General features: G+C 30.2%; 1 protein-coding gene across 2 annotated transcripts in view; it reads right to left on the reverse strand.

Moving 5' to 3' along the window:
* Positions 1-14,414, reverse strand: part of LOC142324038 (zinc finger protein basonuclin-2-like) — a 410,165-nt gene that overhangs the window by 63,746 nt on the left and 332,005 nt on the right. The gene's annotated exons all lie outside the window — the stretch shown is intronic.

Below are 14,414 nucleotides of genomic sequence, written 5' to 3' on the forward strand. Positions count from 1 at the left end.
GAAAGTTTTGAAAAATTAATTATTTTAATTTAATATAAATAGATTTACCAAAACTTCATATTTACTAGCAGATCATACTCCCCGTAGTTTTGTTTACTAAGTAATTTCTGTATAATAAACAAATTTTTAATAATAATAGTAATAATAATGACAGGTTCACAGTCATTTATCTTTTCAGCTACAAAATCAAGAGCTATCATTTTATCTCTTTGAGGATAATTTAAATACTGTTTATAACTTCAGTTTCCTAGATGACTAGGGTTTAGGAATATATATATGTATATATATATATTCCTAAGAGAATATTTTTCTGTATATACATATATATATATATTTTAGCTGAATAATTTTTTAACCCTTACTAATCGATACTAAAGATTTTTCTTTGCAAATATGTTGTAATTACAATAACTACCTAAGGAACAACTATGACAAAATTAGTATTCAACCAACAAAAAGAGGTTAGAATTGTGAATATTTTATGTGATAGGTACCTTTGAATTCCCTAGGATTTAAAATTAAGAAGATTTTTTATGAGTGTCTATGATGTAAGTACAATCTCTATAAAATTTAAGCATTTTCAGGAAACAAATTTGACACAGATACTATGATGAATGAGGAAATATTAGTGAGTAAATATATCATTTAAGATTTACACAGGTCTGCATTATGTACGTTTATCTTATACGTACTGATTTACCGTATTGTTAAATATATATAGAATATATATATATATATATATATATATATATATATATATATATTAATGGAAGTATAAAAATAGTATTTTCACAGTTATCAACATTAAAAGAATAAATTAATGTTTCTAATAATTTATGTTTTAGCCTCACCTAATCTGCAGTATTAAGATTTCACTTAATTTATAACCCTAACTATTAATGCATTAAATAAAGCTTACTGACGTATTTATAAAACAAAACTCGCTGGAAGTATTTTAGTTAGTTATGAACTACAACAAGCAAACAAATGAAATAAGTTCAAATTGATATCGTACTATATTTATCGCCTTAATAAATTAATTTTAAAATTATTCACAAAAAATAAGATTTAGTTCGGTAATTCTTCTATTGTTAAACTAGGCAGATACAGTAAAATTATCGATGTTTACGTTAGTGTTCAAGTCTGACTTTGAATAAAGCTTGAATACTTAAAAAAAACCCAAAGATTTGAAAGCACACAAATGAAAAATACAAAATAAAATTAGCCTAAAAATAAAAAAAGTTTTTTTTGCATATGGATCTCATAAGTTCCAATTCCTATAAGTTTTTCCATCATTACTTTCTTCTACCTATTAATCGTTATTTAAACTAGCTTGAGATCTGCTTAAATCCCGAATGTAGTTATTCCAGATTACTGTAAAAATGGTAAAATAGTACCATCAGTGACAGAACGAATTAATGCGGTTTAATTTATGAGAATATTCTAACATAGAGTGTGTGGTAACACTAATAATTAAAAAAAAGGCCTTGAATGGGAATTAATAATACCTTTAAAGAACATAATACATCATTTTTTTAATCATAATTCGCATACATTATGTAACTCTTAAATCTCTAGAAAATCTCTTTTTAAGTAATTTTGACTTTTCACTCTTTCATTTTACCAACACAAATATTTTCAAATAATTAAAATCTAAAACTGATGTTCTTATAACATCAGTATGAAATTCTACATGATTAAAAAAAAATATATATATATTTATAGAATTTTTAATGAAATTATTTATCGGCAAAAAATGATCAAATGTTGACATTAAATATTTAAAAGTCATTTATGAATCATGCTGAAATATTATTAAAAATAAAATGATAGTGGAAATTCAGGAATTCTTTAAATTACATTGTAAAATATTTTTTCATATCACAAAATGCGTATTAAGGACATTAATTAGTCGTCTATTATATTTCAGTTTTCCATTTATTACTTAAAAGATCGTAAAAAATAAAACAAAAGAGACACATACCTTTAGACTTTTAATGTTTTCATATATCAAATTGTGAAAGATAGGTATTGAATCAGCAGGACGTGATGCACCTATTTCCGATGTAGAAAACACACTGTGACCGTTTCGATGAGTTACAAACTATACTATGTTTTTTTCACTCGTCTTAGCCGACCCTGGCGCTATGAACCCCTCCCTACACCTATAAGCGGGTATATTGCTGACAAAAATAATGACATTTATTCTCGGTGGGGGGTTGGATGTCAAAACGAACCGAACAGAGTCCTTTGGCGGTATATTACCTGAGCGCCTGAATCCAATCAAGAGGACAAAACCGAGAACAGCAAGACAACAGGACTGTTGTAGGTAATCTGTTACGCCGGACAATAAGTAACCAACTAACCATGAGTACACAAAAAAGAACGAGGGCATTCACGCGCGCGCGCACACGAACATAATGTACTCCGTATAATAGAATAGTGTTAATTTATTTTATTGCACCTTATTTTGAAAAGCACCTATAAGTACTTATTTAACTAATACTTAGTAAACGACTTTATTTTACTTTGCTTTTATTTTTATTACTTTATAACTGAATTTCACTCTACTCATTAATTAAAGAAATTATTTTATATGTGGTTTAGTTAGCTAAAATAAACTAAGATGATTTTATTAAAACCTTATGAAAACGCAAAATTATCGAAAATGTTCAAATACCCAAATACTTCAGAATAATAATAAAATACCGAAATTAATTGTTTAAGTAGTTGTGACTACTTATATAATTAAGAATTCAAAAATAATTGTTATTAGATTCTATAATTTAATATGTTATTTGTTCAAGTAGTTTGTTTTATAATTTAGAGGCTTTATTTATTTAAGAAAACATTTACCTCCGTAAACGAAAAATTTTGAAAACTGTTTTCTTTGCTAATTTAATTAAAATGAATATTTTGTTAAATACTTATTTATTTTATTAAAGTAACAAACTTACACGAATATCTGTGCATCGTGTTATAAATAAAATAAATTACGTGTTTGTATAAAAGCAGTCTGTTAGCTTTTACATCGATTAGGCCTATGCTCCCTTTTATTATGAAAGCATATTTTTACATAATAAAATCAGAAAGTTGTTTTGAAAAACGTAATGAAAACTCGTGTTTAAAATTAATCAAATGTATTCGTTACTTAATTCATCGGTTTACAGGCTGTGTATTGTCAGATTTACGTAAAGGAAAACAAAGCACCTAAAATCGTTCGATATTATTCATTTACAAGCATATTTTCTAAGTAAAAACAAACCTATACTGTTATTGTTTGTTAAATGTAATTTCATATTAAACGATTCCGGAACATTTGAGGTAAGACGAATGGCGTGGAAAACGGTAGCCTACTGCATAAGTAATAATCGAAAGGTTTAAAGAAGTGAATTGTAAAACGGCTTGAAAAAGCACTACCGAAGAGAATATGTGTTTTTTCCAGGAAGTTAAAGTAACAACGGTCAGTAATATTTGGGAATAAGTCCTCCCTAATCCTACAACTGAGCTGCCGGAGCGGATGCGGGAAGACATGGAGAATGTAGTTCCCGAAGGAACGTACGGCACTACAACAGGACATGTGCGAGAAGTTTTTCCCCTAGGTATTTATGAATATTGGATAATTTACCGGAAAGAAGTGGAAGAGTATAACGAGGTACCCTCTTTTCCCCCTATTCCCTTATTTTAGAAAACCTCTCGCCCCGTTTTAATTTATCCAAGATAATTCTTATATTCGTTCTGCCTCCGAGGATCTCCACCCGTACTTTACGCATAACCAAATCATTTTTATTATATATATATATATATATTTTTTTTTTTTTAACTACACGTAATATTTAAGTTTAACCTTATCGTGCCGTAGGCGGGGAAGAACGAACTTCTCTTCCTAATAATACAGGCTTCAGTGTTTCCTTCCTTTTTATATTATTTTTTATGCACTTCCTCTACGAAAACTCCACCCCTTCAGCATCTAAAAATCCTCTGACCTTTAATGCGGTCAGTCTACCGCCACTGTATCCTCACGACTGCTACCTTTCTGCTATTAATTATTACTTAAAGATTTTTCTCTACCGTTTGCATATAACTACTCCTCTCCAGCCGCATCGAACAACAATGAACAACGAAATAATTTATAGATCTCTAATGAAAGAAATAAAATATTTCTTTCAGAATCGGTCGTTTATTTTCTGTTCTGTTTTCAGCGGTCATGTTAAAGCCATATTAAAATACATCTTATAAAATTAAGTATTCCGTAAACTTATATCACGATATCGCCGTTCTTTAACTACATTTAATTAATAGTGTTTAACCAAAGTACCTCGATAAAAATAAATGTATTGCCGGTTGTATTGGAGTACCCAGTAGAATGTTCAAATATAGAAAATATATTGCAAAGTTTAAAAATTAAGTAAAATACTTTGCGAAAAACTCCAATAAATAAATAATATTACATTTTAGATAAACTGGAGATTTAATGTAATAAGATGTGATAATGTTACAGTTATTATTAATTTTTAATCCGAATTTCGACATTTGGCCCGTGACATTGTAGTGAAAAAAGCAATATTTCGATTTTACATTATACTTACAGCATAAACTTTAAAATATCTGATTTAATATCGATTGAAGTCCGAATAGTGATTATATACTGATGGTATTTGACATTATCCGTATTTGGTTTATTTTGGTCCTACAGCCTTCATTTTAACGGAGATTATTAATTTAAAAAGGAAGAGGAAATTCTGCAAGCTATATTTCACATAACCTAAATTTTACTAGGTTTAAATTAACCTAAAGAAATTACACATTATTACAGATAAATAAACTTCCGGTTGAACTTTAGACTACCGTAGTGACAAGATAATAAAGCATTAACGAACATTATCTGAATAAACACACGAAATTATTCGGTCATAAGATCACGGTGGACATTAAAAGTAATGACTGCATAATATTATTCTCTCAGGGAAATCTATTAATATTGGTAAGGAACAATATTAAACTTTTTTCATTACAAGGAACAAAATATGTGATGCTGATAAAACTTTTCACTCTGAATTCAAATATGTAAGCAGATTTTCTCCATCACCCCACCCTTTTTGTGATACTTTGGTAAACTTTGAAAGAAATGTAAGAATTTACATCAGACAAATCGTCTTGTGATTTACACCACACATCGGCATGGCGAAACTCAAGTGGCGATTAGCTCTAATCCAGTCTGTCAGACGTTTACAGAGGTCGAACAGCAGATAGAGGGGTCCAGTTCTTATCTTGATCCCCAAATTTACAGCCAAAATTTAGTTCATAACCTTTGTAACTGGTGAAGTCAAACTTCATCGCTGTTTCTTAAACGCCAAGTTCCCACAGATGTAACAGAAGTTATCCGGACCGATTACGCATTTCCTTGGCGGTACCTAATACAACAATCATGATATGGTAACCGTAAATCACAGAACAGAATGAAACCGCAGTACGTGCGTACTCAGCGAACATTTAAACAATACTGATGTGTCAATTGTACGATTCAAGTGACTGTTCTGTGCTGATATGTCAGAACCTATTGTAAATGAATCATCATGCATATACAGTAAGTAAGTTCATAATGTTATTTTGTACTCCATCTTCAGTAAGAAATCGTTTAAAATATTCTTTTATTTATATAATTTACCTCCAAAAAAATACTCAGAATTTCATAAAAGTCTGAAAATGTTATCACACAGAACTGTAGGGCTAAGGAAAAATTATGATTGCATTTTAAATCCAACAAAAATGTTGTGTTAGAACAGAATAAAACTTTAATCTGTCATTGTGTTTATTAATATAATACGAGGAGTATAAAGGTTACGACAGAATTTTTTCAACTTGTATTTCAATTAATAAAAAGTACACCTTTGTTGGGTACAAAGGTGTTGGACCCAAAAAAAACGTAAAAAAGATTTACTACTTATACCTTTTATCTTTGGAACACAGTCAGACAAATCGTCTTTAGGTTCACGCAACACTATCGGTATTGCAAAACTAAATTTAGATATAAAATTGTGTACAGCGTACATATTCAAAGAAAAGCGATTTTTAACAATTAGTTTACGAATGACCGTCGGCAATTGGAATCTGCTGATCAAACACAATGAAAAATAGCAAAAACTAAAATCGCTTCATAAGTGGCTGTACTTCAGTATTTTATTCGGCATAAAAATGATTTAATTATAAGAAACAACAGAAAAATAGTTCTGCAGAACGATTTTTGAATACGAGATGATGTCAGAATATTTCGAAATTGATTTTTAAAATTTTTAGAAACCTAGACAATCACAATTACTTATTTATAATTTCATACGAGGAGTTTTAGAGCATTCGGAAAAAAAAATAATTTCCATACTTTTATACGATTTGATAATAACAGAATGTTCCAAAAAAGCTATTACGAATGTGTTTTGCCAGTCCGAGTTATAAACTACAAACTACGTAATTTTTCTCAAGCGTTCGGTTAAGTTCAATTTACTTCGCACACAATTATCGTTAAATTGAAATATAAAATAGAACGTCTCAAGAATTTTTGCGTATTTGTAGCACTGTAACTTTCAGACGCATATACAGCGATTGTGCTCACACTGAAATATTTATAAAAGTAAATAAATTGGTTGCAGTTTATATGAGCAGCTGACACTACATCTGCCGCTATAACTACGTGGGTGGATATGTTTTAAGTCCAGGTACACGTTTAACATACAAGCTGCACAAATCGATATTATAAAGTACCGTATCGGTTAACCTACAATATTTCACTTACTAATATGTAACGTAGAAGGAGTTACAAAGAAACATTTCAATCGACTTACTCGACCTGTATATACAGGCAGTATTAATTATATAATATGTAAAAGGTTACAAGTATGTTGTTTATATAATTAAAATATATCGAAAAGTAATTATACTGATTGCTTTCCTGAATACCCACTCTACGCGACTTCTTTTGATATTAGCGATGCGAATGTGTTACGAGTGAACGAGTAATAAGGTGGTGGTATCGAGAAGTTAACGTGTTTTAACTCTGACGTTCGGTTCGGTACGGGACTTTTATACGTAGATGGATAGCGTGTCAACTCTTGCATCAGATAAAAGAGGGTGCGTTTTGTATTTTGGTGTGTTGTAGTCGTAGTCGCCGTAGATAGCATATCTATATTGTAGTGTTAAAACAACCGTTATAACAACTATAACGACGTGACCTACCATAAGTGATGAACGATAGTAAACCATCAGCTTTAATAATGATTTAATATACGTTTATGTATATTTGGATTTCACCACCTTCCTAATCTAATACACTAGATAAACGACACGTGACTGGTGACTCTTACGGTGAATGGAAATTTACTCTTTTTGTAAATTATTATACCCCTACAATATAAAATATCGTAATCTTATATCGCAGACCGGTACGTAGTATTTTCACCACATAATCACATACTTCTTGTTTTCTGTGGAAGTTTCTCTTGAAATTTTCAACCCCTTTTTTATTCCATTCGCTTATCGAACAAAACACATCCTGTTTCAAACAACTTTGTTCACGCTTCCTCTCACGTTTCCTTTAATATTATTTTATGGAATAATCTGTCACCAAAATAATATATCACAATAAAAAAATTACGTGGATGTAAAACATTACATTAATACATAGAATTACATATACGTATAAGCATGCGACCAGAACGAATTTCATGCAATAGTAAAGTAAAGAATAAGACACGTTTAAATAAAAATTATTTAGAATGAATTCATTTAATATATTATCAATGGCTAAAGAAAAAAATCATTTTTAACTAAAAATATTAAATTTGTGAAAATAAATCTATAAAAATCCTATTAATAAATTTTTAAATTATAATTGTTTTTGGCTTGTACTAGCCACTAAGTATCTTACTCAAACAACTTATCTAAAATGAGTACTAGTAACCGATAACATTTCTGTTACCTAAGAATTTTCCTAAATTATTAAACAAAGTTTTCAATGTAATAATTATGATGAATTCATAATTAAAGACCTGTTGATCGTCAAAATTTTAACAAAAACCAAAATTAATTTTAAATACAATGGCAATTAAAATTTTAACACATTTTCAGATATAATTTTTTCTGACGTACCTCTTGAAGTTCTTGAGTTGTTGTCTTGAAGTTAGTTGTCAAGGAATATTTGTTTTGTAGCATCTTCTTGAACGGAAATTAGCTGATCCTTCCTTTCCGTAATTACTAACCTTTTAATCACCAACTACAATTTTGGGCATCATATAATAGACGATGATAACTAATTCTACCCAACTTTTTGAAATGATAACAGTTTTCACAGTTATAGATTTAAATTTTCTAAGTAGCGTATAATAATAAAATAAATAAAAAAAATATATAAATTAGGAATAATACTTTATAAAATTGCTTTAAAAAAAGGTTACGGTTTAAACATGTTTCCTTATATAATATTAAGGCTACATGATGAGGAAATTCCATTTTTTTTAAAGTTTTCGTGTTTTATGGAAATATCGAATGAAATTTACTGCGAAGATCAAATGAAATCAGTAGAAAGCTACGTTTCAAATATTATAAATAAGTTGAATAAGAAAAAAACCTATTCCAGCTTAAAATTTAGTTATAAATATTAATATTGTTTACGATTAATAATGTGTCAGGAGTAATAAAATAGTATTATTTAAAAGTAGGCAAGTAGGCCTATATTGTCAAAATATATAAAGTTTAGAGTTAAGGTGAATTTAGATTCGACTTGTAGTGTAATCTAAATTCACCAAAATTTTAAATTTTTTTAATTCGATGATGAACTCATCGTCGAAGAATATTTCAGTTATTATGTTGTAGTTATATTATTCTTTTCTGACGGCACATTTAATGCTTAATTAATTGAGAAAAAAACATTATTTTACGGTATACCTAAAATTATCTAATAAAAACTGACAAGAAAATTATCAGAATCAGGTAAACGATTTTCACTCAGATGTTTTATAACTTTAGATTATCTAGACATCTAGATTATTCAATAATGATCCAGATCCGTAAACATCTGCTTATAATAAATTAATCTATTCATATTTAACTAAACAATGGATTTTTAAGGGATTTTCTGACAATTTACTAATAATTTATGTTTATAGGTTAAATAAACAGCAGTAACGCGCAATCTTTAGTAACTTATTTAATGTGACAGAGGGAAACGTAATATTTTAACATAAATTGACGAGGAATATCAAAAGTACTATTTTTATCAGATAAATTATATTTTATTAATATATAACGCAGCGTAAACGTTTAAATCAAAATTTAAAACAATATTTAGTAGATTAGGCAAACTGTCTTCCGAATACTTTCGTCACCGATCAGATATGTTTACTGCTAATCCTACTTGCTGACAACGTTGTTTGGTCAGAGTAACCGTAAGTTACGTTTATTAAAGTTTTTAAATTCATTACGATTTCATCGGGGAAACTTATTCTTCTTCAGTAGTTTTTCCGATAGTTATTAAGCAGCAAGAAGTACGTTTTACATAAAAATAAAATATAAGGTGTAAATAAAACTAATCAGCAGTAGAATATAGTTCCATCTCGTTAAAATATGTGTGTAATAAGCACAATGTATGCGTCCGAGATTGAAGTATAAAAAGAAAAGAAAAAAACAAACATTAGCATCGGTTCTTATTAATATAACTTCCCTAAGAGAAAAGATATTTATAATATATGTATGAAATTATTAACAAAAAAATCTCTTAATTTAATATTAAACAAAATTAATAAAAACTGTGATGTGTGATATCAATTATTCATTTAATTTATCTGTATACATAAGAATTCACAGTACTTACTGCGAAATAAACACTCCTTTCAACAGACCCTTCTTTCCGTAATAAGAATTTAGGGTTGTGGAGACTTACAAAGCTTTTTATATTTTAATGAACTCGTCGAAGCGTTTATTATTGTCCGCGGATATTCGTCCCGGTACGGAAAAAAATAATAACGGACAAACAGTTATAGCAGTAGGTCACGTTATTATTATGGATGGAATAAATCGGAAGGCAGTGATGGAAGTAAAGTACAAGAGGAAAATTTTCCTACCCCTACAATACATTTTTTTTCTATAGACTATAAGCGAGTGAGGAGAACAGAGGTTAGAGGGTAATAGTTGTGCATAAGAGGGAGTCGGGGGAGTTTTGTTGCTTGATTAAAATCAGTCATCCGAACGGCTTTTAAAATGACTCACCATTAGACATTATTTCCAACTTCCAATCCCCTACCGAATATATTTGTACGAGTATTTAATATCTATATACAAGCTATATCTTTAAAACTTATATTATTAATAGAATAGTAATTAAAAGGTTTTATTTTTATTTGACTAAAGTAAAAACTAGTCTGTTTTTAAAAACCCATAAACTTTATAATACATCAGATCCTATAAGATGTAAAACAAACTACACTATGACGCAACATATTTGATATCGTAATGTATTTCATCGACTACGTTGAACACTGTTTGTTTGAGGGATTACTGTTAATTAATTACACAGAGTGAATCGACTACCAGTTATTGAAAGTAATCATCATATATAACCATTTTTCCCTCAAAAAATCAGAAACGGTAATAATTCATCTAGATGAAAATATACATTAAATTCGATTATAGAGTTATTAAATTGTAGACAGTAGGAAAAACGAATATGAAAGTTAAAGTTAAATATGAACATAGTAAATATGAATATACGGTTAAGTTAATATGAATGTTTAAAGTTTGTACGATATGAAATTAACATTAGTATTTGCTGAAAACAGGATTTTGCATAAGACATACGTAAAACATAAATAACCTCTTAAGGTACTTATTATTATTTTGATAGAGACCACTAGCGGTCTGCATATAACATAATCGAAGACGAGTGTATTTATTAAATATTAACTAGTTAATATCACGGTTTTCAGTCTAATCTATTAAACCGTTCGAGTAAATGTTTACAAGCTCGCGAGGCAAATCAAGAAAGGTAAGCGGTAGAAAAGTAAATAAAAGAGTTAAGAGGGGGAAAAGAATAATATAAGAAATAATGGTGAGCATAAGGGTGCGAAGCTGGAGTTTTTGACGGGATAGGTAGATGGTTTAAAGGAGTACGGGGGTGTAGCCTGGTTCCGAGCAAATATTGACCGTTTCCTTGTATCCTCTTCCCCTAAACCTCCGCTTCAGGCTGCCCCCACATCTTGCTCATCACCCTGTTTTTACCGTATTACAACGTCTGGGCATGTCTTTCATTTGTATTATGCGGTGGAGAAGCCGCGTGACAATCCGATCGTTCCTCTAAGAAATATTTTTTCATCGTTTAAACATTCTTTTATTTCCGGTTTTAAGATTTAGTTTATCTTATAATGTCGTCTGCATTCGAAAAGGTAACCTCTAAACAACCGTAGGGAAGCAATATTCTATCAAAACTGATATTTTGTAAATCCGTTTAAAAAACCGATGCTCGTTAGAGTTGTACGGCTGTGTGAAGTACACATACCCACCCGTAATCGTAAAAATATAAAAATATGTACTCAAAAAATAACAAAAAACCATTTTCGTTGTAATCTTTAATTTTCATCCTCGGTTCTACACAATATTGTCTATACACTCTTAACTCGTGACGAATTTAATTTACCTTACAACCGAAAAACTTTATTACCAACGCTGAAGAGCCGATTTAAACTCTATCTTCAGTATTCGTGTTTTATTCTGAAAATAAACGTAACCTACTCGTATTTCAATCGATAAGGGCTTTTATTTTTTATTCTGTTTAGACGAAGTAAAACATATTTACTCTCATAAACGAAGTTGAGAAATTTTGTCGTTTAGCGGTCTCAAATAAACAAAAATTAACAAAAAAGTATATATTGACACAAACACGTGTTGGTTCGTTTTATTGAGTCTCTCAAGTACCTATAGCTTGCCTAAAACTAATATATAAATGCGAAATTTTGCCGCGGGTTCTGTCCGTTTGCAACAGCATCACGCAAAAACCAACCGACCGATTGCTTTCAAATTTTCATGATACATTTATAAAATCTCAGGGAAGATTTTAAGTCGTGGAACGAGGTCCTAGCTTTCTTGACGGTGAAGTCTTCCTCGACAAAATACCGTGTACTTAAGTTACTAGTATTTTGTCTTTTGTAATTAAGTTTCTTTTTCGGGTATTTATAAAGACTGTTTACTTTAATTGTTATTTATCGGTATTATTCTCACAACCATGAGGATAACGAACACAACGGAGGTCTAGGGTGCAGAGTCCCCTAACTAGACGGGAAGCGAGCGAAGAGAACCCTGACCGGCTATTATTAAATATCTTTCTAATATTATATATATTATAATATATTTCTAATATAATAATAGCGCTGCTAAACTTTAATTAAGATATCACGCTATTATTTCATATTTTATTTCACTTTATTCGTTGTTTCAATATACAAGTGGTGTGCGGTTTGGTATAAAGTTTTCGCTCCATAAAACATTGTGGGGGATGATTGTTAGGTGAAGGGTAGTAGAGACGGTTGCAGAAATACACCAACAGGAAGGAAAGTTTGGTGTGACATATCGCCGAGTTAATGGGTCGGAATTTATTGCAGACTAAGTGGCAAGTAAAGCAGTGAACCTTCTAAGCACTAAACGTACACATATCCACATAACAGGAAGAAACAAAAGCTGAAATGGAAAAGACAAAGTACTCGTATGTATTCTAATTTTATGCTAGATGACATATCGTCCGTGCTTTTTTACAGCATACAAAAGTTTTTATTCTTTACTCGCATCGGGGGATTCATGTTTCCTATATTTTGACCAAAATAACTGAACGTACAAATGTACACAGATTTCTTTTACTCAGAATACCACTCGCTTTTTCAAATTTTGCTATTTTTCCCCTAACAAACTGAATGTTATTATTATAAACCCTACATAAAAATAAGCGCAGGATAAAATATGGACGGGGTATTAAATCGTAGTAAAATTTTAATTTCGTATAACGGACAAAAATAAAATGATACGTTTATTGTTATTTTTTTTTTTTGAATTCCAAATCTTTGGAACGTATTAAAAGTTATATTTAACAAATATTACTGGCGAAAAAGCCGATTTGTTTTTCATAAACAATGACATCTTCAATATTATAAAAAGCTAGATTTTGTTAGTAAAGTTTATTATTTAAATTTAGAGGTCAAAGGACTAGTTATTAGTTCTTTTTTCTTTCTGTAGCATCATTGCCGCCGGTAAATAAATTCATTTAATAGATGAACGAGACCGTAGAGGATGAAATTAAACTTTTTCGTTTACTATAAACTCACTAATATTTACTCGAGTGGCAACCAACATAGTCAGATGGTAATTTCACTATGCGTATTGACAACTGTTTCACATAAATTAATTTATCCGCTTGCGTAGAACAATAAAAATTATTATTATTATAATTATTGTTATTATTCTGTTTATATACTTTGGGCGTAAAATAAAATTTTTAACGGTAAATTGTAAAAAAAATGAGCGGAATTCGTTTAGTCATCAGCGGAATCTGTACAAATCAATATTATTCGCTATATAATAGCGAAACGGACAATAAAATACGATAAGCACACCGAACCGATTACACCTTCTTTGATATAAAACACGTTTGATCGCTAAGAATCAGGGTAAATGTGTGTGTGTGTTATGAGTTATGTGAGAAGTGTAACTTTCGCTCAGTGTAAATATTGTACTAGAAAAGATGATATTACGTCTGCCGCTAGTCTCTTCTTTAGGAAGACCGCGGCCTGCTATACTAAGATATTGTTTCTTTCTTTCTCTCCTACAATATCTGTATATTCATCTTTCTGTGTGAGCGCGCACTCAGTTGCACACACCCGTGCGCGCGAACGCACGCACTCCTCTTTCTCTACATTTTACATCGCTTTATACTTCTGGTTCGGTCCTAATGACTTGTCAGCTGTATATGTCGAGTCATTCGGCTCCGATCTAAAAGGATTCATGACTAGTGGGGCCAACCACTCCTATTCTATAGATGAAGTGACTGAATGACTAAGTTATCGCCTGCAAAGCAAACAAAATACTTCCCTAACATGCTTTTGACATGTATTATTTAGTAAAGAACGTATTAAGAAAAAGCGTATCGAGTATCAGTGCTTTAATTAACGGAAACGTTTATCGGTTTTCTTCTTTAAACAAAGAGTCGGATATTTTAGTACATTAATATTCCCTTTTGTGAAAAATATATGAAAAACCTTTTTAGAAAAATTTTGTAAAATGTTTTTGTGCTCGCTGTACCGTAAAGATTTTGGGTATGGAAAAACTGAATTTTCATTTATAAAAAATTCTTGATACTCTAAAATAGAATTTATCTACTAGCGAAA

Source organism: Lycorma delicatula, chromosome 1, assembly GCF_047948215.1.
Source record: "Lycorma delicatula isolate Av1 chromosome 1, ASM4794821v1, whole genome shotgun sequence".
Lineage (NCBI taxonomy): Eukaryota > Metazoa > Arthropoda > Insecta > Hemiptera > Fulgoridae > Lycorma > Lycorma delicatula.